Below are 27,314 nucleotides of genomic sequence, written 5' to 3'. Positions count from 1 at the left end.
AAAGCAGTCATCTATTGATACTTGTGAAAAAAAATTGAACATAGATATGTAATTTACTGGAATGGTGAGACAGTCCTCATCCTTTTTATTAAAAAATCACCCTGAAGACTAAAGAGTACCCACCTGGCACTGAGTAGTGTCCTGCAGGCACTTAACGTAACACTGACAACGTATTCTCCAGGGACAATCTCAGCTTTGCTTTTCTTTCCTGTGTTCTGCCCACAAATCCCAAAGGCATCTCTGGGAAGATTTTTGTTTCAATGGGGAAATGTTTTGTTCAGCCATGTAGTTGAGCTCACCAAGGGCATATGTTTTTCCCCTTGCAGTGTGCTCCAGGATGCCTTGGTTCCCGATGAGAGCCTCAGAACGCAGCTGAGCATTGCTTGGGTGTGAACCTCCCAGCTTGTTTCCCTGCACAGGTTCCTCTCAGGCACAAGATTCTGCAAGTTGTTTTGGTTGTCCTGCCATGAAGGTATTTTCTGCATGCTGGAGTTTTTAAGAGTGTTGATTTATGTCATTTTGGCAACAACGTGCTGAAATTTTTCTACCATTTTGCAACTGTTTAACCATTTAAGCATGTGACCAGCCTTGATAAATCAGTGAAGACTCTTAAATGCTGACTGTGGGAATCTATGAAGAATGATGCCTTCATTATCACACCTGAATATGCACTGAACCTTGCTTCCCTGTCCAGAGGCACCCTCTACTCCACAGAAAACACCCTACCTGCCATGCCTGACTTTCTTGAATTTGAATTTGTATTTGCAAGGACTGTGCATTAAGTAAAACATCTGTGATCTAAAGAAAATAATGTAGCCCTGCTAAAAACACCAATGTGTTGTAGTATTCTTTAAGAGTGACTGCATGCATCTGCAAGAGCAGATTTTAGATTGCAAACAACACCTCCCCATTTTCCAGCTGTCTTAAGCTTGCAGTGACAAAAGACCTTGCAGTGCATAATGATGAGTCTAAACGAAAACATATAAATATGCCAGATAAATAAAAGTTTTTGCTTGCAAGAGATCTCAAGCTCTATGAAATAGGTTTGGACTCTTAAATTGAGACAACAGTTTTCAAATAAATGAGGCAACCAAAGACTGAATTCCTAATATGAGAATTAAGAGGCAAGAAAAGTCATAAACAAATTACTGATCTATCATTTTAAGGTAAATATGTTAATTTAAAATAAGTTTGCATACCCATTTGAAAGATGTAATTTCAGGAGAGAATAACCAGTTTAAAATTAATATAATTTATTAACAATTAAAAATTATAACACAAGCAGAGCAAGGTTGGAGGTGAAATATTGAGTTTCCTTTGATAGGTAGAGTAATTATGAAGTATGCTTTTGAAGTTCAAGAAGAGAGCCTTAGGACACAACATTTTTTAAAGTAAAAATTGGCTTGCACTCTGTTCAAGTGATTTATTTTGCACTAAGAAATGGGTGTGAGACATGATGTGATTTAAAATGTCATTCCTTGATGGAACTGCTTGAGGGTGACATCATTTTTTTCTTTTCTTTCTCTACTTTTATTTATCTATTTGGCTGCTTTACTTCTAAAGTTTTCTATCATCTTAGGTAATCTAATGAAATCACGTAGATATTTAAAAAACCCCAAGCCATCAACACCTTTGCCCATCCCCCATACAAAGCTTTCCCCTAAAGTTCAGGAAGCTAAAAGCTAGACTCTGGAGGGAGCCACTGGGGAGGAACAGAGTTTTCAGCTGCACCTATGTCATCTGTGTTTTGGCCAGCTTTGAGGAGTTCCACTTGCACTTGCCACCAAACAAACACATGGAACAAAGGTTGTAGGAGTGTTGCTTGTCTCCAAGACGGGGTTATCCCACACATCCTTAGACAGGGAGGGCTGCCTCTCCTCTGTCCTCTCCCGCTTTTTTTGCAGGGACCTGGACATTTCACCACCCCTTACAGGTTTTCTTTGAGGCAGAGTGTTTTGCAGTGTGTGGCAGGCAACACCACGGCTTTTGTGACATCTTTGCTTGCACTGGGCTTCAGTGTCAGGGGCAGGCAAACTTTGTGGCAACAGAGGACAGAGGTTGTGCTATGGCCAAAAGACACACTTGCTTTGCAGGCCTGCCTCTTGAGAAGTTTTTGCTTAACCTCAGTGGCATTTTCATATGCCTGGTGATTTTTATCATAAATCTCACAAATTTTGTTCAAAGCACTAGCTGTTGGAGGCAGAGGATTTATGTGAGAATGTCATAAATTCAACTTAAATGTGAGTCCCATGATGTTTTGCCTACTGGTAGTGGAACAGATCTTGAGGGTCCTGGATGGGACAAGATTCTGGACACACAGAGTGTGGTTAGGCAGCTATAGGGCAGATCCACCTGTGCTTGTTATATACAGAAATATAAAAAATAACCAAAACAAACAGCAACACCACCACCCACCCCAAAAAAGCCCAAAAAACAACTCCCCTAGGAAAAAGCAACCCAAACCAGACAACTAACCCTTCAAATTTCCTACAGATGTGTTCTGGAAAGCCATAAGATATGGATGGTCTCTCTCTGAGCTCTGCAGGCTGAATGACTGAGAACAGGGGGACTGTGTTTCGTCACCAGCATGAAAACATTATAACCTAATACACACAGGCACAGATCTGCCAAGTAAGAGAAGCCACTTTTCTCCTTACCGTTTTTTTTCAGCTAAAATTGCCATCTAATGTAAAACATGGTAGTCTTGCTGAAAGTCTGTGAATTCTCTTTGTATGAGGAGCTGTAGCAAAGTTCATAGCCTGACTTGTTATAAAAAGACAGAAGTTAAAAATAGCTGCACAGTCAGGGAGCAGGATCCAGCTCTAAATGGGTGGCCCAGTTTGCTCTCACAGTCAAGTATCGTAAACAAAAGTCAACCCTTTTGTTTTTAGGCTGCTGCTGATAGCCTTTTCTTTTCCATGGGGAAATGTTGGTGCTTCCCTATAATTTGACAACTTTCAACTCTTTCTGCGGTCTTTGTTGGCACTTTGTCTCTGTGCCAATAAAGTGCCAGTGTCCTTCTGACTACAAGCAGGACTTCTTTGGGAAGGTGTTACTCATTGAGGAGAGGGAGTAGCTTGTTGTTGTTTGTTTGGTTTTTTTTAAACTGAAGAAGGTTGGAAAGATTCGTGCAGGAACTTTGCAAGGAGCTCACAACACTTTTGTTCTGGGCCTGCTGCTGCCCTGATTAGCAGACAGAATTGCTACTGCAGTAGGAGATGGATTGGCTCCTTTTCTGCTCTGACAGCCATGAGGCTGCATGAATTACACAGCCTGGTGCTCTGGGTGGAGCAGCTCCGGAGGATTCATCCCAGCTGGGTCTCACACCAGGTGGCAAAACAAACTCTAAAGGGCTGAGGGGCTGAGGAAGTGGGTTCCCTTCTTTCCTGCTGTGTGTGGGCAGGGATTGCTGCGGGTGATTGCTGCCCTCCTCGACGCACAATGGAGAAAGCTGAGGCATTGAAAAAGGAGGAGGGGGTAAGTGATATCTAAACTGGTATAAGTCTGTTATAACTGGAAGTTTTGGGCTTTTTAAAAATGCTTGCTCAAAGAACTGAGTCAGTTCTGTGTTTTCTTACTTGTGTTGATACCCAGCCTGGATAAATCCTGTGCTGTATTGCTTTGCAGGGTATGCCTATTAAATATTGCACAGAGAGGTTTCTCTATCCATCTATGAAGTGGGAGCATAATATTTATTGATTTTACAAGTTTGTTTTTTTTTTCCTGAGGTATTTTTTTCTTTTGTTTTTAACTGTAAACCTTCTGAGGCTTGGTTCTTATGTTGTGTGACTGCTCAGTGCCAGGCAGAGGTGGTGTTAGAGGCAGACTGTAAAAAATGCCATAAAATCCATGGATGCAGGGGCTAAAGAGTGAAAAGACATTCCTTTATTTTAGCTACTTAAAATGGTGACAGGCCATGGAAAGCTGTAGGCATGTTCTCCATTACTAACTCATATTTTACTATGTGGTCTTATGGGAGCAAAAACATCTGCTGTTTTCCTAAAGCTGGTATTCCTAGTTCTTTATACTTCTGATGCAGTGTGGGGGATAAAGTCAAAATATGTATCTGTTGCCTAAGATATATTTGATGATATTGTAGCCTGTGATGTCCTATTGCTGAATCAGCTCTTACAAGAGGCTTGGAAATCTGTTACAAAGCTGGGAAACACACGGCTGATCCATAAAACCTTAAATATATGTAAAGCAATGTGCAAATGACACCTACTAACTGGAAATTGCTACAGATAAAAGCGATCTGGCAGCTGAATCACAAAAATATTATTCAGAGTAAATACTTACACCAAATTAATAGCCTAGGAACAGTTTCACCACTCAAACAGCCTTCAGAAGTATCAACTGGTTTGCAAGAGTGGGCTGCTGTTAAAATCATAATGAATCCAGCCTTGTCCTTTCTCCTTGGTATCCTCCAGGCTTTCTCTGGTGGGGTGTTTTGGCTGCTGTGAGGATTTAAAAGGACTTTCTTATCACTGATAAATATCAAAGCTGGTGAGACAGCTGTGTGTGGCAGAGGGTTTGCAAGATGAGAACATTAAATACTGATGCTGTAACAATTTCTGCTACTTCAGCAAAAAAGATCCAGGAAAGGTCTCCAGTCCTTTCCCAGAGGGAAGTGGGCAGATTAAAATGAATAGCTGAGAACGCAACATGTCATTGGCATAATGCGTTTGCATATTTGGCTAATGAAAATCTACTTGTTTCAGTTTTGGTGAGGCTTGGGTTGTCTTGCTTGGCAATCCAGGAGCTACTGTCCATGAAGCATGAGGGAACTCTTTCCTTCTGGTCAAGCCAAAAGGATGTTCTAGAATTTAGGGTGGTGATCGAGGCCATGGCAGATTTATGTTCACCACTCTGCTCCCTGCCTATGTAGTGTTGGGCTTTGCTTCCCTGTTGAAAATAGTGAAGATACAGGGGTGGTGTGAGACTGCTGAAGGTTGCTTTTTGATAGTACAGTGGTGTTACAGGTCTAAAATGTAGTTGCAGAGGATTATAATCTACCTTGTGTATAATAATATCTAGAAAGCTTGGCACTGGGTTGAATAAAAGCTGCACCTACCATTCTGAAGAACAAGTGTTGCTTTAGGTTGTATTATTTTTTTTTTTTTTAGTCAAGGACTTCTGATGCTGTAATTTCAATAAGATTATCTAAGTTCTGCTTATTTTTGGTCCCTTCCAATGTTGCTAGAGAGGTCATCTTCTGAACTTGATGCTGCCTAGTCTGGGCTGCTTCTCTGGGAGATGATTTTGCTGAAGGCTGGGTATCTGCCCTGCAATGCAGGGTGCACTGGGGACATGCCTTCAGTGTGTGATTTCCAAAGTACTTCTCCTTCACATATGGCAGATATTCCTGGGTAGATGCTATTGCTTCACAGACTGTGGCTCAGGTTCAGGTATGCAACTTATAGATTGGGCATGAGACATATAAAAGACTATTAGACAGTGCCTTCTGAACTTCATGCTCATCAACTCTGTGAAAGGCTACTGGGGTCTCACAGATTCATAAGTTGCATATTCCTCATGCATTTCTTCCATTACATGGATCCAGCACTCAGCATCTCTAAGGACCAGGTTAAAAGTTAAAACTCCAAATTTCTTAGGCTGAAAACCTCATTATAACTATTTGACCTCATTATTTATTGAAGAACACTCTCAAATCTTAAAAAGAATAAAATAACCTGTATTATACCTGTCAGAAGTAGGGGGGGATACATCCTGGCACATCCATGGATATGTGTAGCCCAGCTGCTGAGCTGTTGGCTCAGCTTCTCTCAAGGAGAGCTGAGGACCCCCATGGTGTCTCTGGGTGCTGGATTTTGTACTTGGACCTGTGCATTAACACCTGCCCGGAGTGGCAGCTCGCTGTTGGATGTACATCTGAAGCACTGCAAGAGTGCAAGTCATTCTAGCGAGGGCCTGCTATAAATTACACGTGGTAAATTGGCTCCAGATAAAGCTGGTTTGGACTCTGGAACATGAAGAACTCATGTGATGTGCTAAAAAGTCTTCTATTTCTTGCTCAGACCCTGCCTTTTTGCAAGGAGCTGCCATGGCAGCCACAGAAATACAGCTCTTGAGTCTGGCAGGTTTGGGATGGCAAAATCCTACTGGCTCACATTTTGCACAAAGGCTGCTATCACCTACTGGGATACAGGCAGTGGGATCTAAGAGCTGTATCAGAGACTTCATTTAGCTGTAGCAAATTGTCTTTAAGTGCCAGATTCATCTTGATTTTAATACATGCAGGCTGAGATTATGGAAGAGGTAGACATATTATAATTGTTTAAACCTCAAAATATGTTTTAAATAGTTGATTTCCATGCATCTAAAGTAAAGATCAGTTATTCAAAACATTTATATTTGCAAAAAAAAACCAAAAAACAACCACAAAACCAAACAATATGACATAACAAATACTTATAAATAATTTAAAACATATTTTGAAGCTTTTAATGTTGCAAAATGTTCTCCAACAGTGGTAAAATCTCAATAAATATGATTTAACAATTCTTTCTATTTAATACATAATTGTGCTATTGAATAGGAAAAAAAGTAGGTTTCATAAAAAAGTTTGACAATGTGGTGGATGATCTAGAAAAGCCAGCCTTTAAACTGACACCTGTTTAGTGATAGGCGTGCACAATTAAAAGTAAATGAGAAGAAACTGGTGTTTATTAAGTATTCCTAATTATCAATCCAGTGCTGGATGCAAACAGTGCTTTATAAAGCTGTATTGGGAGGGTTCAGGCTTAACATTAGGGAGCTGAGAGGGTGGCCAGACACTATAACTGGCTTTCTAGAGAGGTGATTTGTGTCCCAAGCCTGTCAGTGATAAAGGGTATTTGCACAATGCTCTTAATGTGTGTTAACTTTTGGTCAGGCAGTTGGCTGGAGGATCATGGCATGTCCATTCCATTTGAGTTTTCTTTATCAAAGGATAAATTTTCAATGAAGTTCTGCAGGCTGTTAAGATCAAGAAGTGCAAAATGAAGTTTGAAATGGCTGGTGGTATCTATAAGAGACTTTGTCTCAGCTGCTGAGGTTTTGACTGGTTGCATCCCTTTGTCCCAGGGAATTTCAGTTCTATGCCTGAATCTTCCCTACTGATGCAAACGAAAGGTGAGGTATAGATCTTGTTTTATGATACAAGAAGCAGGTTGCCTGCCCTTCCTTGGGCAGAGTTTCTACTGGCTTTACTAGCTGCTTCCTTAGAGTAAAGACAGCAGAGCATGCACCAAAACAACATTTGGGTACTAAACAGTGGGCTTCAGTCTCACTTGTAATGTAATCAAGTTACCTGCCCGTAAGTTCCCTTCCTTTTGTAAAATAGCTGCTGTTTGAAATCTACTTCAGGTTCTGCTATTCTCCTACTGTAGTAAAATTGGTTCTGGCAAAAGTAAAGACAGACACAGTAGTTCTGCATCCTGTAGCTTTTGAGCTGGCTTTGACTGTGTGCCCATCATATGTTGCCCTAATGCAGTTGGCTTCTTTGTAAAGAGTTGTGGGTCTCAGTAAGTTGTAGGCTTGTCTACATAAAGTATATTTAATAACTGAGTCAAGGTGTGAATGAAACTGCATTAGCTTTACTTCATGTGTCTATGAGGATACTCTTTATCAGGCCACCTTAATAAAGATTGGGATAATCCACATCTAAAGTTACTTAGCACATTAATCTGTTCTATGCTTACTTTTCCAGTGCTTGGCAAGCTCATAAATCACCTGTCTCTCTTTATTTTGTATAACAGTGTGGTTACATACTCAGTGTTTCTGAAGCATTCTCAGCTCGGTGTTCCCCAGTTAGAAGTTAAAGGTTTCATGTTGTGCTCTCTGTGAGATAATGGGGGTACCTCTAAATGTGTGAAACTCCTGGGTCTCTGCAGGGAGGAAGTTCAGGTGAGCATCCATCTCCCATTCTATGGGACGCTGTTTTGCGTGCTTTTATGGAGAGGGTAATGCAACACAGAGTACTGTACATGGGTTCTTCCAGCTCTGAATTAGTCTCTTTTATCTGTCTCTGACCACAACAGATGTTGGCAGCCTTTCTATTCCATATCCTTAAGTCAGACTAAGAATATAAATTCCGCTTAGAGAAGCTGTTAGAGAAAAAATTAACCCTTTCAGGAGGATTTTTATTGTGTTTTTTCTTGAATGCTCTTGGGGAAAAAAAGGGTCAGCAAATGATTGGGATAATATTTGGGACCTGCTCAGATGATATTCTGTAGAAGTGCTCATTGGTCTCTACATTTTCAGTCAACTTCTCTCTTACTGGGGACACAGGGACAGAGGGGTAAAATGATCACAGCGAATATTTCTAACACAAGAAAGAATGGTAGCAGTTCTGTAAAAGGCTTGTGAATATAACCTTCAGCATAGACACCAGAGATAGCACTGGCCATATCTATGGAAAATTAGCTCATCTGACCCTTCTCAAGCAATAAATCAGTTGACTGTATTGCATTTATTATGGTATGAAACATCCTTTAAAAAGTTTGAAGTAGTTTACATTTTCCCTGTAGGTGGAATTAACAAAAGATTCACATGCCTAGATCCTGTTCAGGATAACCTTGGACTGTTTGCTTTCATCTTAAAACAAATAGAAGTGAACAACAACAAAAAAATCTATAATTTAAAACAATCACAAATGTGCAGGTATTTTATTCCTGTGGTTTACTGGAAAAAAAAGCTCATTAGAGTCATAATTATAAGAATGCACTCTCTCTATATGTATTTGTGATATAACAATTTGAGAAGTGCCCATTATATCTCCAAACAGCCCTAGCAGACTGTTCACTGCTCCTCTCCAAGATGACCAGCTGTCAGAAAGACCTTGGCAATGGCAGAACCAAGCCAGCATTCTTCTTCCCTGCTGCACTCATGCCTCTCACAGAGACCTGTACAGCCTGATGTGTAGCTAGTTACTTGTCTTCAAGGGAGAGGGATGTAAGGATCTAATTTTCCTGACTGACATGGGCTGTAGAAGCATACACAGCTTGCTCTTATCCTCTGTGGAGTTGGAAGTGGAGTCACCTTTTTTCTTTTTTCCTTTATTTTTTTCCATCACACAGAGACGCCATCACATATGTTCAGAAGCTGATGAGCTGGAAAGATCTGGGAGCCACATGTGACCAGCAGAATGAGCATCAGCCTAGAGTAGAGTTTCAGTGGGAGATGACTTTTGGGAAAGTTCCCACAGAAATACCATGGTAGCATTTCTGTCCTTGCTCAGCCTGATTTCATTTATTCTGAGGCTACTTTACGTGTCCCTGGCACCACAAAATTAATCAGGCATATGGAGCCCTTGAGATCCCATCAGTGCTCTCTGGCATCACCAGAAGGGTGCCAAAGGGCTGTCTGTGTCAAGGTGGACCTGGCCCACCGTGTTTATTGACACAGTAGCTTGTGCTGAGTCACAGTGCCTGACCCACAGCCAGGAAAAGGGTTTGTTTTCATTAGGGGACACCAATGCTGTCTGGAGGTTACAGAGTACTGGGGTGCAGAACATGCTGAGGGAGGGTTGCTGAAGCCTTCTTGGAATGTCAAAGCAGGAACAAGTTGCTGTTGTCAGTGGTACAGTTGGAAGGCTGATATTTTCAATATCACAGCACAACAGTCTATCCTTAAGGTTGAATCTCCCAAGTATAAAAAGGGGAGTCTGATCCTTCTCCTCCACCATGAGAATAGAAGCAAAAGGCTTCAGGAGGCTGGGGTGACTACACAAGCAGGTGAGTCCCCAGCCAGCTCACTTGTTAAGGTGTGGGCATCACCTTCTTCAGGGAAGGCCTGCAGGCCCCCTGCTCTCAGTTTGCCTCCAAATTAGTTGCCCCGTCAGAGAAGGAAGCAACAAAAGCAGACTGGAGGAAATGTAGAGGAAAGGTTCTATTTCCCCCAGGTTAGAAGTTTTTGATATCCTAGGTAAAGTTTCTTATCCAGCTTATTAATGGACATTTTGGGTAGACAGTTTGTATGGCAGAAGGATGTGATGGTTTGGGTGGCAGTGGGAGTGAGTGCTAAGGAGAGGGCTGCTCTCAAAGGGCTGATTTTGTTCATCTTTTTTTTGGTGTAGGAGATGGGGCTACGGAAGTGCCAACCTACAGCTGCTGTCTTACAGCACCCTGCAGGAGGAGTCCAGAAGATAAGCAAGGCCACCCCTAAGTCCTCCCTCCTGATGCTAATAGGATGTAGTGATGTCTAGAATTGAGAGTTTCTATTTCTGGGGGAACTGTCCTAACTCCTGACCGTGGGGGGAATATCAGATTCCTCTGATTACATTTTGCTCTCTAAGTATTTTATATGTGAGACTTGTAATCTGGGGAAAGCTACAAGCTAAGAATTTCAGAGGAAGCCACCCCCACCACTGGGAGACTGTTAAGACAGAGCTGGTCTCTGCCACTGTGAACTTGTTCCCTGTATTGGAGTGTGAGTAACCTCCAGCACCACCTTCCTGGGTGTCCATCTCCTGTAGTGCCAAGGTAGCACTGAGGGTTTCTAAGCCATCCTAGTCCTGTATACACGTATTCATGCATTCATGTACATTTATTCATGCATTCATTCTTAGGCAGAGAAGGATCTGGGACAGGCTGAGTGCTCTATCCACTTTTAATTAAGTGGGACATGAGTGGCCTTCTGTGCATCTGGCCCTTTTCTTCACTTGATTCTCCTCCAAGCACCTGCAAATGAAATGTTTCGCACTGAAAACCTTTTGTGCCCGATGGCTTGCTTCCACTGTTGTAAGGAAAATGAAGGTTTCAGAGGGGTTGCAGTCAGGACCCTCCCCTGTCCCCCGTTTTGTTGCCAAACCAAAAAATCAGCTACTCCTGTAATCTGGGTGCCAGGATAATGTCAAGTGTAAGGGGCATGTTCTGAAATGTCATATTGTGGTGAGGGCTTTGGAGCATCTCTCAGGAGACTTCTCTGTCTGGGTGCTGTTCTCTCATGCTTAGTGTGTGATTTAAACAGCACCATATCCTGCAACTACTATAAAATGTTAAATTATCTTAGAGCATGCCAGGCCTGTTGGTAAATATTTTCTAATAATTGATTGTTGGAGTGTTTCTTAGTTGCTTGTGGCAATGTGGTCTTCCACTTTGCAGGATTATTGGTCTTTTAAGTGGGATCCAACCACTTTCCTCAAAAGAGTGGAATACTGGTTTTAGCTAGGAAACACCGTGAAATTATATTTAACCTAAGGCTGCCAGTGTTACAGAACATGAGGGGATAATATTCTTTCTCTCTTCTGCAAATTCACATGCACATGATTAATTGCATTATTTATCCATGACTAAATACTGTATAAAGCTCTATCTTTATCAATCTCCATTGCAATTCAGAAGTGATGTATTTTTAGATGCTATGTATAGTCTCTAAGTGTTGATTTTTCTGTTTCATTAATATGCACTTTTACATATACATGGAATTCTAATATACTGGAAGTCTAATAACTATTCCTTTAATGCTTGATAAACCTGTAATATCAGTTGAACAATATGAGCTAAAAATGGGGTATGAGCCAAATGGCACAACTAAGAGCACTGCACTGACTTCCTGAACTCTTGCTCTGTGGGATGACTTTAATAAAAGGATTCCTAAAAGCATCCAAAGTTGCTTCTACCTGCCCAAGAACATGGAGAAATCCCATTGACTCCAGGTTTGCTTACACTGCTGTGTGGGACACACAGACTAGAGATTAGCTCTAAATAAGATGGATTAAATTTCAGAAGTGCAGGAGACAGTCTGGAAGACCTAAAATTGGTCTAAGAATAACACTTAGAGAGAGGAAAGGTGTAAAAGAATTAATTAGGTACTCAAAGTTCTCATCTCTGTTAGTGTACTCCTCTCTGTGGCCCAGTCCAGTGTAAACCTGGAGCTGACACAATTCTTCCAAATTTATTTTTTTATTATCTTTTAATGATTAGGGCCAGTCCATTTCTGTGAAGTAGGTTATGGTGCCAGGTAAATAGGCCATCAAGGCTGCTCTCCTCCAGAGGTCTGTGAACCTGGAAAAAAGGCTGATCTATCATCCAACAGCTAGAGATTGGAAAAGTACTCATAAAAAATCATGTTAAATTCCTTGAGCACTTGTGTGGTGTTGGAAGAACTTGGGGCTAAAGCTACTGAATACTTGGTTATCTGCCTGCAGGCTAATTTTGGGGCTGAAGAATTCTATTAATACTGGTGGCATGTTCACATGAGATTTTGAGTCATATTGCAATCACACATCATATTGCATCCTCTAAAAAGGCTGTGAGTGACATATGCAAAATCAAATGTTCTGTTCTCTAGGTTCTTCTGTCTTGGTCTTTTGAAGCAAGCTTTCTTGTTAAATAGTCCCTAAGTTAAAAATCTTACTAACCCTCTATGGTAGTTTCATGAACTGGCTACTGAGATCCTTATAGAAAAGAGTCTGCACTAGTTGACACAGAGCAGGCTTATTTTTTAAAATCATGCTCCTCAATGATACTGAAACAGTGTTGCAGTTTAGTGGGCTATTTCTCTCCTGCATAATATGCCTTTCTTGTCTGCATATTTTTATTCTGGGATGTCTTGTATTACAATATAAGTTGCCTCAAACAATGACCTCTGTTTCAGTCAAATGTATTTGATACAGAAAGTCAATGATATTTGACTTTCAAGGATAGGATATAGAGATTCCCTGAGTCTGTCCATCTATGACCTTCAGCAACATTTGGCCATCTGAATCTGTAGCTAGAAATTTAATTCTGCCATGGCCATCTTTTCTTTCATCTCATGCCTTGAACATTGCCTCCATCTTGTTGAAAAAATAGGAGTGGAAGAGAAGAGTAACTCCCCTCTGCTTTTTCACTGCCATCTGATGTTTTGGCTACAGATGGTGGCTGACTAATGATGAACATCCTGTTCCCTTATGCTGCAGGAAGTCCACACAGCAGAGGTAAGAGCACAGATGCAAAAGCAGCCTGCTGGGCTCCCCACCCTTCAGAATCTGCAAGTGGCAGCACTGTTCTGAACTTCCAGAAACTGGGAATGACACAAGAGATTGCCATGTAATTCTTGATGCTTTGTGGGTAATTGGAATGGTGATGTACTTGACTGACTGTTTTCAACTAATCGCTGCAGTTTTCTGAGGTTGGCTATTTTAACCCATGATCTGAAAACTATTTTTTTTGGAGAAAAATAGGTCCCTTGTGACTATATCTCTGCTCAAATATGATTATTCTACTGAACAAATGCAAGTAAAAATAAGTGGATCTTCAAAACAACACAATTCTTCAACCTGGTGAAGAAATTCCCACAGATTTCAACTCCGAGTACTACTGTGCCTTGTCTGGGTGGATGGAATAAAGAAATTAGGAGGTTCTGAAATGCTAAGCTCAGCTGCAGCAAACTCACCAGCTTTTGCCTAAGAGACTGCTTCTTGAGCTATACAGTGAGCATGAGCTATTTAGTCTCCCTCAATACAGGAAAGTTCTGAACTTTCCAGATAAATCCATAGTTTAATCCAGTTCTGGAGTAATTGCAAGGGCCCAGAGCAGAACTTGAAGTTCTCTGGGCTGGATATGCTGAGATACTCTTCACTGTTTCTGTCTGGGCACCTTGGAGACACGTGTGTCCAGTTTCAGGAATACTGATCCTCAGAAGTGATAGAGCCTTAACGCATAGGTAATGTCAGAAAAGGTGTACAATGATTATGTCAATCTTAGGGTTGCTCATTAACTAGTTGCCAGTTAGCATTATTTAATGTATAGGAAAATCTACTAAATTTGCAGGCTAAGTAATTTCGCTGCTTTAATACTCCATGGATTCCAGTGTTTGGCATAATAAACTTCATGTGGTAAATTACACTTAGGTTTCTTTTTTGCATATTTTGCTTTTGCAATTGCATTAACAAAGTCTCCAAAACTTACTTCCAAATCTTAAGAAAAAATCCCAAGTATCTAGCTGAGACATTGTAGCCTGGAGTGATTTCTTCTTTCTCTTACCTGCCCCTCTACTACAAATGGCTGATATTGAAAAAGAAAAAAAATAAGGATAAACTGAAACTAGTTTTAGGAAGCTATATGTCACAAGCAGGTAGATCTAAAAATAGAGTATATCTGCTATTAGTTGTAGCTTTTCTAAGCCTCCCAAAGCAGGCTAAGAACTCCTTAGGGCTTCAAGGAGCAAGATGATGGATGTTAAAGTACCATCATTTTTAGACATTTTTCAAAATAAGTGGTTATTTTTCTTGCCATTTGGTGCTACAGAGCAGTATTAATGGTAACTAATGTAGTGCAGGTTTAGACAAAAAGTAGTTACAGCAAAGCAATTTTAAAAGTCTCTCCAGCATTATCCGATACTGTAAATAAATAGGAACACACAATCACATGACTGGATTCATTGGCATGAGTGTGGGATACTCATGTTGCCTTCAAGTAGCATATAATTTAAAGAAAAAGGTTTCCAGTGTTCATTCTCAAGTATTTTGTGTGTACTGCCTTTCAGTGTTTCACTAGATATTGTGCAGTTTTACAAGTCCAGTCTTTCTGGCAAAGTTCATCAAGAGTTAGACATTTTACAAGTATCGGGTGGTTTGTGATCCTTCCGATATATTAATTTTACTCAAGGTCACAGGGGAAGCATTGTTTCTATGCCTTGGGAAAAAGCTGTAAACCTTAGAACAGGATTGCTTTATAAAGTATTTGCAGCTGTTGATTTTTCTCCAACCCCCTTTTCTCCTGTTTTTTGACACTTTCTTCAAAAGGTTAGTAATTTTCAAGAAACATCATAATTCTCCAAGATATTTAACTTGTGAGGTTAAATTTGGCAAGCTTAACTTCAAGTAACTCCTTTCCCTACAAAAAGGTAAAACTGATTGAAGGAAATGTGCTAGGCAAAAATTTGCAATTAAGATTGTTGAGAAATAGTGCCATTATTGATTTAGAAAATACAGCTATTGAACAAACAGTGAAATAATTATCATTGTGGGGCAGCTATTCTGTGAGAGTTGCAAAAATGAGGATAAGAGTCCACACTCAGGGGAGGGAAGAGGAGCAAAGACAGAGGATGTTCAGTTGTGAGTCAGAAGAATAATGATACTTAAGCATGTCTAATTGTCTAATGCTGCAGCATGTATAAACTAGGGCAAGCTGTATATTATAAAAATTAAAAGCAAGCCAAGGCTGACAACTTTTTCTCTGAGTTCTGCAGAGGAGTTGGCTTTGACAGGAGTTGTGTTTTCAGCCTTGCTTGCTGCTTGTCTCTCAGTATGGAAGTGAGGATGTCATTCAGTCAGTTTTGAAAGATGCAGCACAGTATTGCTGTTATAATTTTGTCTTTGAATTATCTCCAACAATCCCTCTGCCTTGCCCTCAGAGATTTAAGCTGGCAAGTGCTCAGCATTGCTCTAAGTCATGTCTTTGGATGTGAACTGAGGGTCTTCCTTGTGACCTTCCAAGTTGGTGTGTGGAGTACTGCACGCAGGATGCGCTAAGAACAGGAGTTGTTCTGGAGCAGGGGGACTTTGCATCATCTGGCTTCAGGCTCTGGAATTGTGTTGACTAGAAGCTTAATCTCCCTTGTAGTGAATGCAGAGATATATTTCTCAGAGTCTACACCAGAAGCCTATCTCTCGCAATTTTTTTTTTTTTGAGTTTTGGAATTACAGCATCTGGAACAACCTTTCTAAATATACTAAGACCTGAAAAACTCCTTTTTGTGAAACTGCTAAAAGAAATGGGAGCTGGCACTGAGAAGAGAAATAATGGAAGCTAGTAAAGTGTAAAAGACTGTAAATTGCAAAGAATAGTTAGCTTGGGAACTTCTCTTTTCCCTGTGTCACAGCATTCTGCCTTCCAAACTCACTATGCTGTATCACAAAAACTGCTCCTCTGCTCCCTCCATGGGTATTTATATCTATTAATTGTCACTGTATACTTTTTCTTTTGAGTCTACCTTTTTAATTGAGTCTACCTTTTTTATCTTGTTAAAGATCTTAATTTAATCTGTATATTGTATTTAGTAGTAAAAGCTGGTTAATGAAGTTAAACTGAACTAATTTTTCTGCAGTGGAAAGGGCTTGATGTTTGTGTCTCATGTTTTCTTGGGTCATTCAGAGTAGGTCTGTTCCAAACTTTTTCTAGATTAGAGTGCTGTCAGCTGCTCGTCTAGTATGCTAGTGATCCTCATCTCAAGGACTGAAACTATTTTAGCTTCAGTCTTAGTAATTTTTTTTTTTTCCATTGTAACTTAAACCTGTGCAAAAATTAATGTAAATTAACAGGTTACTTAATGTGAAAGGAAATTACTTGATATGGCATCTACTCATGGAACAGAAAAAAAAGTAATTTGGCAGCATAACTTTATGGTGCTGAAGCATGGATACAGTAGTTTCCATATAGGCAGTCATCCTCACACAGGATGTTAAAATATCATATAAAGAACTTCATCTCACAAAACCCAAAGTCAGTTTCTGATTTTGGATACCCTGCTGAAAGCTAAGTAGTTGCCGCCCATGTTTCACTGTAAAAACCAATACCTTGGCGAGATAGGAACATGGACACTGTAGAGGGATTTGCACGATCCTTATGCTTGAACAAGGATTAAACCACTGCCTCTGCTCCCAGCTGCAACAGAACTGAGTTTATCTGTGTTTCTGATCTTTATAGTGTCAGGCTCTTTTTGGTTCTGTTTGGGACTGGATGTGTGAATGGGAAAGTGCTGAAACCTATAAGAAGGCCTCTACCCAAGAGGTTGCCTGGTTCAGGCTGAAGGCTCACCAGACAGAGGTTATTCAGGCATCAAATTGGAGAGTATTTATCAGAAGTAAGCAGACTTCTGAACTGCGTGAAGTTGTTCTGTGAGGAGTTGAAGGTCACAGGTCAGATCCTTCATCAGCTTTCCCTGCCACAAGCTTTCAAAGGTGAGAACCAGCACTTTGTGAACTGCCAACATAAACATCTTTCATATAATGCTGGCAGATGTCCATGTATGCAGATATATGCATATGCCTCCAATTACTAAAAAATCCTTCCAGGGTCAGAGTAAAAAGAAAGCCACAAATCTGTATTTTTAAACACCTTGATGTAAACGCATGGATCTCAGCACATGTGAACTTTGGAAGGTTTGAAAACCTTACATGGATTTGGATTTTGTCTCTTAACACATCTCTAGTCAGCTTCAGTGTACTCATGCCATATAGTAGTTATGTGAGAAAATACCCAGAGACAGATTTCTGTAATTAGAATCCTGATTACTGAGTAGATCAGCATGTGATGAGGCACGAAATGGTGGCTAATATCTGATGCTATCTTGCAAAAAAGAGAGCCCCAAGCTTGAATTTGTTTAATGCTCATTTGGCTTCCCATATACAAAGATAATGATCATCTTTTGACAAGAACAGCTGTGATAATGGGTGAGTGCAGGAGCATTGCTTGCTCTGGTTTGTGCTGCCGAGCATGACATTTAAAAGCAGGGAAAGGCATATGTTTTAAACCTTTCAAGGGGCATTTTTAGAGTCAAGCTTCACCTTCTCTCTTCTGCAGCACTAGGTGCTTACAGAGCAAGTGTGACCCAGCATCACCACCTGGCTGCAGGAACCTTCTCTGTTGCTGCTGAAGGACACCTCTGTAGCTGGCACTGGTTTCAGTACATATCTGTAAAAAATGTTGAACTATTTGTTTGACTTCTGGAACAAGGGACTGGATTTAATGACCTGAAAAACCATCTGAGAACAAGATACTCTTGTATATTGTCAGCGTTTCTCAGGAATTGGAAGCTTGGCAAAGACGATGACCGAAATTACTTTATTCCCTCTGAAATTTCAGTGCTTCTGAAAATCACATCCACAGAGAGCTGTAGTTAGACACTGACAAAGAATCCTTGCCTTTAATTAAATTGTAAGTATTTCTGGGTAGTGATTACAGTTATTTTAATTATTTCCTCCAAGTACAATACTACTGGCTTACACTGGAGCTTTTCAAAATACATCTCTGTACCTAAAGGACAAATCATATGCTCTGATCTGTGAACTCATGTGATTTGGAGATGCTGTAGTTAACAGGAATTAGTGTTTCTATGATTTTAAAGATTTAGCTGTCATCTTCCATTTACTTTTAAATCTCACTTTTCTTCTTTTTATCCTGAGGGTATTACAGAAGGAGTTTCTTGCTAAATTTATCTTGGGTTATAAAACTGAGAAAAGAAAATTTAAGGGGGCTCATAGTTCCCACAAAAGGTATAGAGATTATTCAAGCTTTATTGGGAGGGGAAAGAAAGGCAAGAGAAGAATGAAGCAGATAAATAATTCTACCATGTAGGTCAAGAGGGCATCCCATCTTGGAGAATATTGTGTAGAGTGGAAAAATAATCCTGGTGCCTGTGGGGTGGTGGGCGTGACTTGCTGGAGCTCCCTGTTGGGCAGTCCCCTGGTCATGCTTACCTATTCCCTGTTGCCCCAACTTTAGAACTGTGCAAATCCCTTCCTGTCACATGATGAAGGGAATCTGCTCCTGCTCTTTGAACAGGATGGAGCACATGTGTATCACCAAATTAACCATTTTGAATATGGCTTTGCCACTAAACTCCGTATTTGCACTAGCGCTGCATTGACATTATTGTCTATTTCCTCCACAGAGAAAAAAATTGTAGTGTAAATTTACACATGCAAAATAAAAATCATTGCAAGAAACCAACCCTGTGGAATGCCACTCATCACTGCTTTCCACCTGGACCTTGAACCATTGATCACAATTGCCATACAGCCAATTTCTTATCCATTGGGTGGTCCATCTGTTAAATCCACGTGTCTCCAGTTTGGTGACAAAGATGTCATGTGGACAAATGACAGAATTTTAACATCTGTTTTACACATGAGGTAATTTCCTAATAGGAGGAACTGGAAATTCCTAGAGCTGGTTACAGGTAATGCAAATACCACAAGGCACCATGAAACATAGTGGATGGAGCAAAGTTTCTCAGAAAGAGAAAGAAAGAAAGAAGAGAGAAGGAAAGAATTTCTCTGGAGAAGAGACTTGTTGTGGAAGGGTCCTATTTCAGTTTGTATTAGCTCCTCTAATGTCCTGTGAAGTACTGATTCAATGAGTATGGTGTTATCTCTGAGGTTTGGTTACCAGTATTAATTCCTGTCATTTTTTTCTCAGTGTCTGAAATTAAAGTAACTTTTTAGTGCTCTGCTGGGTGACAATTCCTATAATTACTTGTTCTTGTATGTTTCAAAATTAGTATATCTATGTTTTCTTCCTGATATTTTCATACTTCCAATGGGTCTTTTAAAGTGTTTCTCAGAGGTTGTCTAATTTTCTCTGTGTCATAATACCCCACACCATTTATTTATGAAAAGGAATGTCATCATAGATTTTAACACTTCCATGTGTAGCCTTGCCTGTAAAATAACTGAAGAGAAATCAAATACTGCCTCTCACTTATGCAAAGTTTGTTTCTTATTAGAGCATTTCAAAAAGACATCTGTTATGGTAATAATTGTAGCTATTCATATCAACTTACTCTCAAAATTTGTGCTTCACCTCTTTGTACTTGCTGAAACCTTTCTTCTAACCCTCCTCCAACTCTCATCTTTACTCCTTTTGATTTCTTTATAGTTAGGTTTTTTTTTTTTTACCTTGGAAACCATAACTGGTTCTGCCTTCTCATTTAGTTTCTTCCTCCTCCTCTATTTCTAATACAGATTATTCTTTGTCCTTGGAGCTTTGAGTGGTCCCATGTGAACACTCATCCGTTGTTACTGGTGCTTTGCTGACATGAGTGTTGCAGTGTGCAAAACAGGAGAGTCAGCAATGCTTGGACCTTGATTATGAGAAGACCCTCCCCCTGCTACTTAAAACCTCCCTTGCAAACACTGGAGGGGAGGGGAAACACATGGTGGAGCTGATATATTAATACACATACAATAACACCAATTGCCTGCAGGAGTAAAAAACCCTGAACACCTAACTTGAGAACAAAATAAATTTTAAAATGTAGGTCATATGCTAATACAGCTCCCAGTGTAACCTGTGTAGCACCACCAAGCATAACACAGGAACTGATTGTGCCTTGCTTCTCTTGCTTGTTCTTTTTGCCACTTTCTGCATGTTTACAACTAAATCAGCTGTCAGATTCGATGGCCAATTAAAGAAAGGATTTTTTTGCATCTAATGATCAATAACAAAATATTTTGCATAATTCTTATGCGTGGGTTGGGAATATTCCTCCTTCATTAATGGTGAGTGAAGAGAGACAAGTAAGGATTTCTCCCATGATCACAGTGATCCTGATGTGCAGGCTGTGATATGCTGCTGTCCCACTTGCCTAGCACCCTGCAGCAGCTGTGTCCAGATGTTCTGCCTAGGGGGACTGATGAGCTCTAACTTACCAGCCAGAAGCTGGTTTTGCTTTTTGGTTGCTTTCTGTGTGGTGTGAACAAACTTGGAGCATGTGCAAAGTATGACTTGATTTACAGACACAGAGTAGACCCAGTGAAGCTGGACATCCCCTTTCCTGCCTGCCCCTCACAGTTTGTCTCTGACTGTTGGCTGACTACACTCCAGCAGGATGAATTTTCTTCTGCTGTTGAGGTCCTGTCTTCATCACACAGTTTAGACCTTTGCAAAATCCAGGACATTTCAACAAAGGCAGTCACAGATTTAGAGCTGCACAATAAAAACTTATGAAGGCCATATGCTGACTTGGGTTATTGGGCTCTTTACTGCATAATGATATTGTTTAATTCAATGCAGAGGGATGGAGAGAAATAGGTGATAGAAAAAGATGCAGTAAGGGGCAATGCCAAAGGAAGAAAGGGACAGAGCTCCTCAAGAACAAGCAAATGCAGTAGTGGAATTTGAGAAAAAAAGCCCAGCATCTCAAGACAGAGGGATTGCTGGCTCTTTGAACCCTGGAGCCCCTATCTGGAAAAAGACTGAATATCAGTGTCTGAGCAAACCAAGCTTGCCTATGTTATTATCTGCAGGAAATGAGCATGTAGGCAGATAGTGAGCAAATGAGCTTTGGAGGGCTAGTTGTATTTCACAGTGTGCATTAAAATGGGTATTCAGTGATGCCAATTAATATTATAGGAGTTTATTTTTGCCCTGTTTGGCTGTTTAAAAAATATTTGTAAAAGAATGTTTTCTTCTAAGGCCATTTTAAAACACTGCCATTTTGTATCAAAAGGCTGAAGAACTTGTAAGTCAAGCAGGACATTGTTTCCAGCAAGTAAATTTATTTTTCCTTGCCTTTGCTTTTCACTTCAGTAATAAAAATAGGGGGATTTATGCAGAGCAAGGTCTCTTGGATCTTCTAGCAAACAATCAATTTGTATGGCTGTTAATAGTTGGTTTAGTACTTTAGAAGCTGCCTCCTCAAAAAGCTACCACAGATTTTGTTTTAAAAAGACTGTCAGACTGATCACTGGCTAGGTGTGGTCTGATTTTGGTGGAAGAGCTGGGACCTGGACTTGGTAAATGAGAGCAGAGGCTTTAATGGGTGTTTTCAGCCAGTACAGCAAGTGCACCACGTTTCCCATGCTGCCAGCACTGGCCTGCAAGCTGCTTGGCTACCTGATATCCCAGGAGCTGTGGCTCCTGCTGTGCACATAAAAGTTGCATTTCTTGGCAGACCTGTAGCAGCCCACCTTGATCTCCATGTGTTTGGATCTGGAGTAGTTTGGTGTTACTGCTAGTGTGTCACAGCTGGCACAGCTGTGCTGGTGGAGGCACTGCTGAAAGCAGCAGCATTGAGAACTATTTCCCTGAACAGATATAATCAAGGCCCTTGGAAAAAGAGCAGAGAGGAGGGTAGCCTAGCTTCTTGCAGTCACAATGTAAGTTTCAGTGAGAGGAAGGACTCCTTAAATTTTGTGATTCGAGGACTGATAGCCATTTTCTTGGGCTGTTCCTAGTAAAGGTGAGCATGTGGCTCCTGGCACGGAGCATGTGAGCAGAGTGTGAGAGTTCTAGTATTTCATTTTTGCTACTACAAAAAGCAGTTATTGCTCTTAATTTGTGGAAGTGGCTGGATAAGGAGATTTTGAGAAATGGCTTAGATGTTTTGCACCCAAATGTCCACCCTTCTGAATCAGCTACTGCCCATTTAAAAGTCTGCTCAATTATGGTGGCGCCAGCTTGTCCCGTGTTCATGACAGTGTGCCAGCATTTTTACAATAAACCTTCATTTTCTGAATTTATATTTGTCCATAAAATCTTGCTCTAGGCAGGTATGTGATGTATAAGATAGGAGGAAGGAAAAATGCAAATACCCATTACAAGTTAAATTATAAGAGGGCATCATGATTTTGAAGAAAAGATTGTAGCTTGGCCCTACCTAGTGGACTGGAAAAAAATGTGTGCCTGCTCTTGAGAAGAGCTGGGACCTTTGTTCTCCTGACTGAGTGGGATGGTGAGGGTTTTGACCTTGCTGATGACTGGGGGTGTGGGTTGTGGTGCTCACACTGGCTGTCTTGGACAGAAGGGCAGCTGGCAGTAGTACCCTTCATGCTTTGATGTGTTAGCCTTCAGCTGAGCAGTGCTTGCCACATCTGCTGTGATACAGCCCTCTGACCAAGACATTTCATGTCTCCACTGCATTGCCATACCCTCCACTCTCGCCTGAGATGACATGACACATTTTCCATCCCCTTTAGCTTCTTTTGTCTTTTCCCTTTGCTTTTATAGTTTGTTTTTGACTTTGGTTTTATTTTTCCAAAGCAGGCAAAACAAGAAGAGTTTTATGATGTTTCTCTGCATCACAAGAACTCACAAATTAAATACTCAACAAACCAGAGTTACCAATTCCCACACACCTCTGTGTTTCTCTGTAGTTCTCAGATCTTTTTCTTAGAGGCGTGGCTTTATGTGCTCACTCCAGAGAAAGAAATAATTCAGAACAAGAAACTCTTTCCCTGGTTGTCATCTGCTTGGCTCTCTTGCCTCTATCTCAGCTGTCCAGGTGTCTCTGTAGTCCCCTAAACCCAGGTTTGACTGGTTTACATCTGTTGAAGGGCCTGCTTGTTTACAGCACTCTGGTGACATGGACCCATTTATTTGACTAAAGATAGCCCAAATGAGGTGCAATGACTTTCTCAAGGGAGAGCACCACAGGCAGCAAATGACTGTCATAAGGAAAAGGCAGCTTTACTTCTCTTCTGTATTATTCATTGTTTTTAAACAAAAATTCGAACAAGATATGTTTTAAAAAGCACTCAGTGTTGTGAGAATACCATGTCATACCTGAGTTTATAATCCTACCAGTGGTGTTTTCAGATTTTTACATGCAGTTTAAAAGTGCATTGACAGTTCTGCTCACTCTTTTCTCGCACCTGCAAGTGTTCACATTTGTGTAAATCAGACATTTAGATGTCAACCCACCCAGTACAGTGATGTCTTTGGTTCATCTTCTGTAACTGCAGGGGCCTCTGATTATTAAGTAATGGGAATTAGCAAGACAAATGTAAACATTTGTTCAAAGGGATTGTATTTGGAGACCTTAATTAGAGGGCATGGAGCCATTAAAGAGTAAAAGCCGGCTGGCCTGAGGCTGGTGGGGAGCGCTGGCCTTCACAGCATTACACCCAGCCAGTTTCTCCCCTCTCTGCCATTTTATTTGTTTTTACAGAGACATAGCTGGAATATTCTGTTTTTTCACTGTTAACACTCAGGCACTTTTTTTTCACTTCATACCCAATTGATTACTTTATGCAATGTTTGCTTTCAGCTGTGTCCTAGAAATACCTCCACATGCTTCTTTCTGGCACCTAGTCTGGCTGGCACTGAGATTTGTGGAGATGAAAGTTTTGTAAAACTTTTTTTGCATTTCTTTGTTAAAGTTCTTGCAGGTAAATAAAGCAAAAGCCATAGAAATTTTTAACGGCATTAGAATTGCACTGAACCTCAGTGGCTGATGACTTCTCTTTTTTTAAAACATATATCCTAAAGAATGTTAAGCAGAATATCTTGCATACTTTTTTCTTGATTTCAAGGAGCATGAATAAAGGGAAAAGAAAAAAAAAGTCATATGTTTTCCAGGTTGAAAAACACCCAAGCCACAAACAACAAAAATCTCCAAACAACATTACAAAAACCCCTCTCAAAATCCAATAAATAAATTCCAAATGAAATTAAGAGGATCTCTTTGCTGTTAGTATAATACAAATGTTATTTTTGTGGTTTAAAAAGGATGTTTATTGGCCCTGGATGGTCTAGAGTTAGCTGATTTTGTAGAATATTTTGTGGGGCTATGTTTTGGATCTGTGAGCTTGTGGTCATCATATCAATTCTTTCTGCCTCTGCTTTCGTGTTACAAGAATTAAATGCAACAAAGGCTATGATGTGGTATTTTATTTATTAAGCAAAACACAAAAGTCTCTCCTATTGGGTGTTCCTATGGGATAAAGATTGACTCATGTATTAGGGTCTGACCAATGAAGCTGTTAGTCTGATCCAAATTTACTATCTGGTAGATGGTTGCAGGTCTAAATGCTGGTGCTGGGTAAGGAGGACTGTCTGGGTAGCAATGTTACTAACAATGCCACATGAGTGCAGTCCGGGGGGACTGTGTCTGAAACACACAGTGGAATGAATTATAGCACATGACTGAATGGAATGAGTTGGGTAAACCTACTTTGATGGCAAAATGACTTCAAATGCAAATGACAAAATTATTTCTTCCTGCTCCAAAAGGTTTGCACACATCTGGTGCACTGGCTGTGATCCACACCCATACCCTGCAGGGCCATTTGTCCACCTTGTTGCTTGGTATGAGAGTACTCCCTGAAAAGTTTCCTTTCGGGTGTCCTTGCAGTATCATGTATTAGAGATTCATGAGGAAAATCCAGCAAGTGCTGCTTGAGATTTTCAAATGACAGGCAGATAGCTATTACCATTAATCCTCTTTCTGTATTCTCCAAAGAGCTCTTTGACAAGGGTGTGTGCAGGACAGGAAACACTTGACAGGATTCTGCTCCCACTCAAATCCCTACATTAAAAATGAAGAAAACAGAGACCCTTTCCATCATCATCCCTGGCACTGGTGCAGACAGCCTGCCCTAGAAGACAATCTCTCCACTGGGATAAGTGATGGGGGATGTTCGCCACCATCTGCTTAAAAGGCCACCCAGTAGTTGTGTAGGTTTGAAGAGCATTAGGCACTGAAAATTTTGGTTAAGGCACAAGCCTGCATCCAAGAGCCCCTGGAACAGCACTGGGATGAGCACTGTGTGGGGTCATGTGAGCTCTGTGACACTCTCCCACTTTCTCTCTTCCCTTGTTTGCCTGTGATGTATGAGGTGCAGTGAGGAAGTGCTCCTGCCACAGCTAAAATAAAGGTGATCCCCACTCAGTCAGCTGGGCCCCATCATGTCCCACAGGCTCTACCCAGAGCTGTTGGCTCCCTGAGGAAAAGGAGAAGGGTCATCTTAGCTTGAGAGGTTCTGCACCTTTGGCCTGAGGGCAGTGTGGGTTGATGTTAGTTCTGGAGGACTGAATAGGTGCTCGTGCTGAGGTTTTGTAAGTGGCTTCCAAAGAAGCATAGTGAAGTTATGTGTTTTCTTTAAAATATATATTGCTTATAATTGCTACCTTTTATAGATAGAAAAGAGAAGAACTTTGCCTAATAGGTTGGTTGTGGTGAAAATAACCAGTGTTGCATGTGTCTACTGTGGACATGAGCCACCAGAAGAGTCTGACTGTAGATCAGTTTATGTCAGTGAAGCTACAGAATATAAACAAAATCAGAATTCATCTCTCTATGGCCTTCTTTGAATCCACACTTCCTTGATCCATAGTTGTAGCTGATTTGCAGTTAGTCAGTCAGTGGCTTTATAATTCCAGACTTTTCTGCTAAAACCCATCAGCCTTCCCCATGCAGATCTAAGCTTTTCTTTGGGAAGGAAATAATTTAGTTAATTTGCTGAATAAATATGTGGTAGAGTTTTGTGGGAAAGCCTAAGGGAGAAGATTAAAATCACAAAACACATTTGAACATCAGCTGTCTGTATGAAATAAAAGACAACAAAAATCAAGACAATGACAATAGCAATTTAATAGTTTTCTTAAAAATCTGTAGCATTTTGCTACAAAACTGCATATTGATTGAGGTTTTGAAACACTTGTATGTATGATGAGGTACTATAACATGTCCTGTAGAAAGGTAATACAACAAAAATAGCAACTGGAAGAACACTAGTTTGTAGGAAATCTGAGGATGCTCTTCCCTCCTTTGCTGTCTGATGATCAGTGTAGCTATTGCCACATGTGAACTCTTAATATTACATCACCTCAAGGAAATCTGCACTCAGTATTTGCATTAAAGGATCAACAATGTGATTAATCTGGCATTAACAATGTGATAAATCTTGGCTTTCCAAAAGCTTGACTGTTGTCTGCTTCTGACTGCCCCACTGGCATTGTATCTCTCTTAGGACACTCAAAATTATTGAGCATAGCTTGTGGTTTCAGAAACAAAAATTTGGCTACAAAAATGTCACCAGGCCATGTAACTGATTTGAACAGGTTTCACCATCCCTTGCAGGAAATCCCAATCTGAGATACAAGATTGGAAGAGACAAGAGAGTTCAGGTTCTCCAGGGGGAAGGAATATTGTGGGACCACCCGACTCCTTACACTGCAATGGATTTAAAAAAAAAACTAAGCAGAAACTTTTTCTGGATAGATGCAGCTAGTTACATTAATGTTACTTCACAAAAATCCAGTAGGTGGTTCTAACTGTGCAGTGATTGTCAGTGCTGAAGTGTAAAGATCAAACAGGAGCCTGAAGATGCATCATGTTTTCATGATATTGCTTTTTGGGTGTACTTCACAACCAGTGATGCATTTTTGTCCCTGCAGATGGACATTATCTATTTGGCTTTACCTTGCTCATATTCAGAGACCCTTCTGTGAAACAGCCCAATCTCAGCCTCAAATATGCTACAAAAATCAAAAGCAATTTGTTTTGGTGGTCTAGGAAAACTGTCCCTTATAAGGAGAGAAATGAACTTCTCCTGCTTATAAAATTAAAAAGGTAAAGGAAATGGGGCTTTGAAGGGCTTTAAGAACAGGGTCTTTTGTATTTGGTCTGACTGGGGACAGGTGACTCTTTGACAAACTGGAGGCATTCTTCATGTTATCCTAGTAGATAAGATTTGGATTTGCAATGTTTAGGCCTGTTGAGGCATGAATTGAGGTTTGACCAAGAGTTTTCTTGAAATTGCTAGCAATAACAATGCCTCTCTTTTATAGGAGGATGATGAAAATGGGAAAAAATTTATACACACAGATGCTGTGCTTCTTAATACTTGCACATATCTCAAGTTTATCACAAAAACATCACAG

At 40.5% G+C, this 27,314-nt stretch overlaps 1 long non-coding RNA gene across 8 annotated transcripts in view; it reads left to right on the top strand.

The window, feature by feature from the left end:
• The window catches only part of LOC146767620 (uncharacterized), a 151,153-nt gene that overhangs the window by 17,718 nt on the left and 106,121 nt on the right, over window positions 1-27,314 (top strand). For 5 of the 8 annotated variants that reach the window (XR_014954848.1, XR_014954851.1, XR_014954844.1 and 2 more), the window contains one exon: window positions 327-27,314. This is a non-coding gene — a long non-coding RNA (uncharacterized LOC146767620). The remainder of the gene's footprint in view (window positions 1-326) is intronic. The other 3 variants (XR_014954850.1, XR_014954847.1, XR_014954843.1) reach the window with 3 other exon arrangements.

The sequence above is a fragment of the Lonchura striata genome, chromosome 4, assembly GCF_050655825.1.
Source record: "Lonchura striata isolate lonStrDom1 chromosome 4, ASM5065582v1, whole genome shotgun sequence".
Classification (NCBI taxonomy): Eukaryota; Metazoa; Chordata; class Aves; order Passeriformes; family Estrildidae; genus Lonchura; species Lonchura striata.
This window is presented reverse-complemented; position numbering and strand designations above follow the sequence as displayed.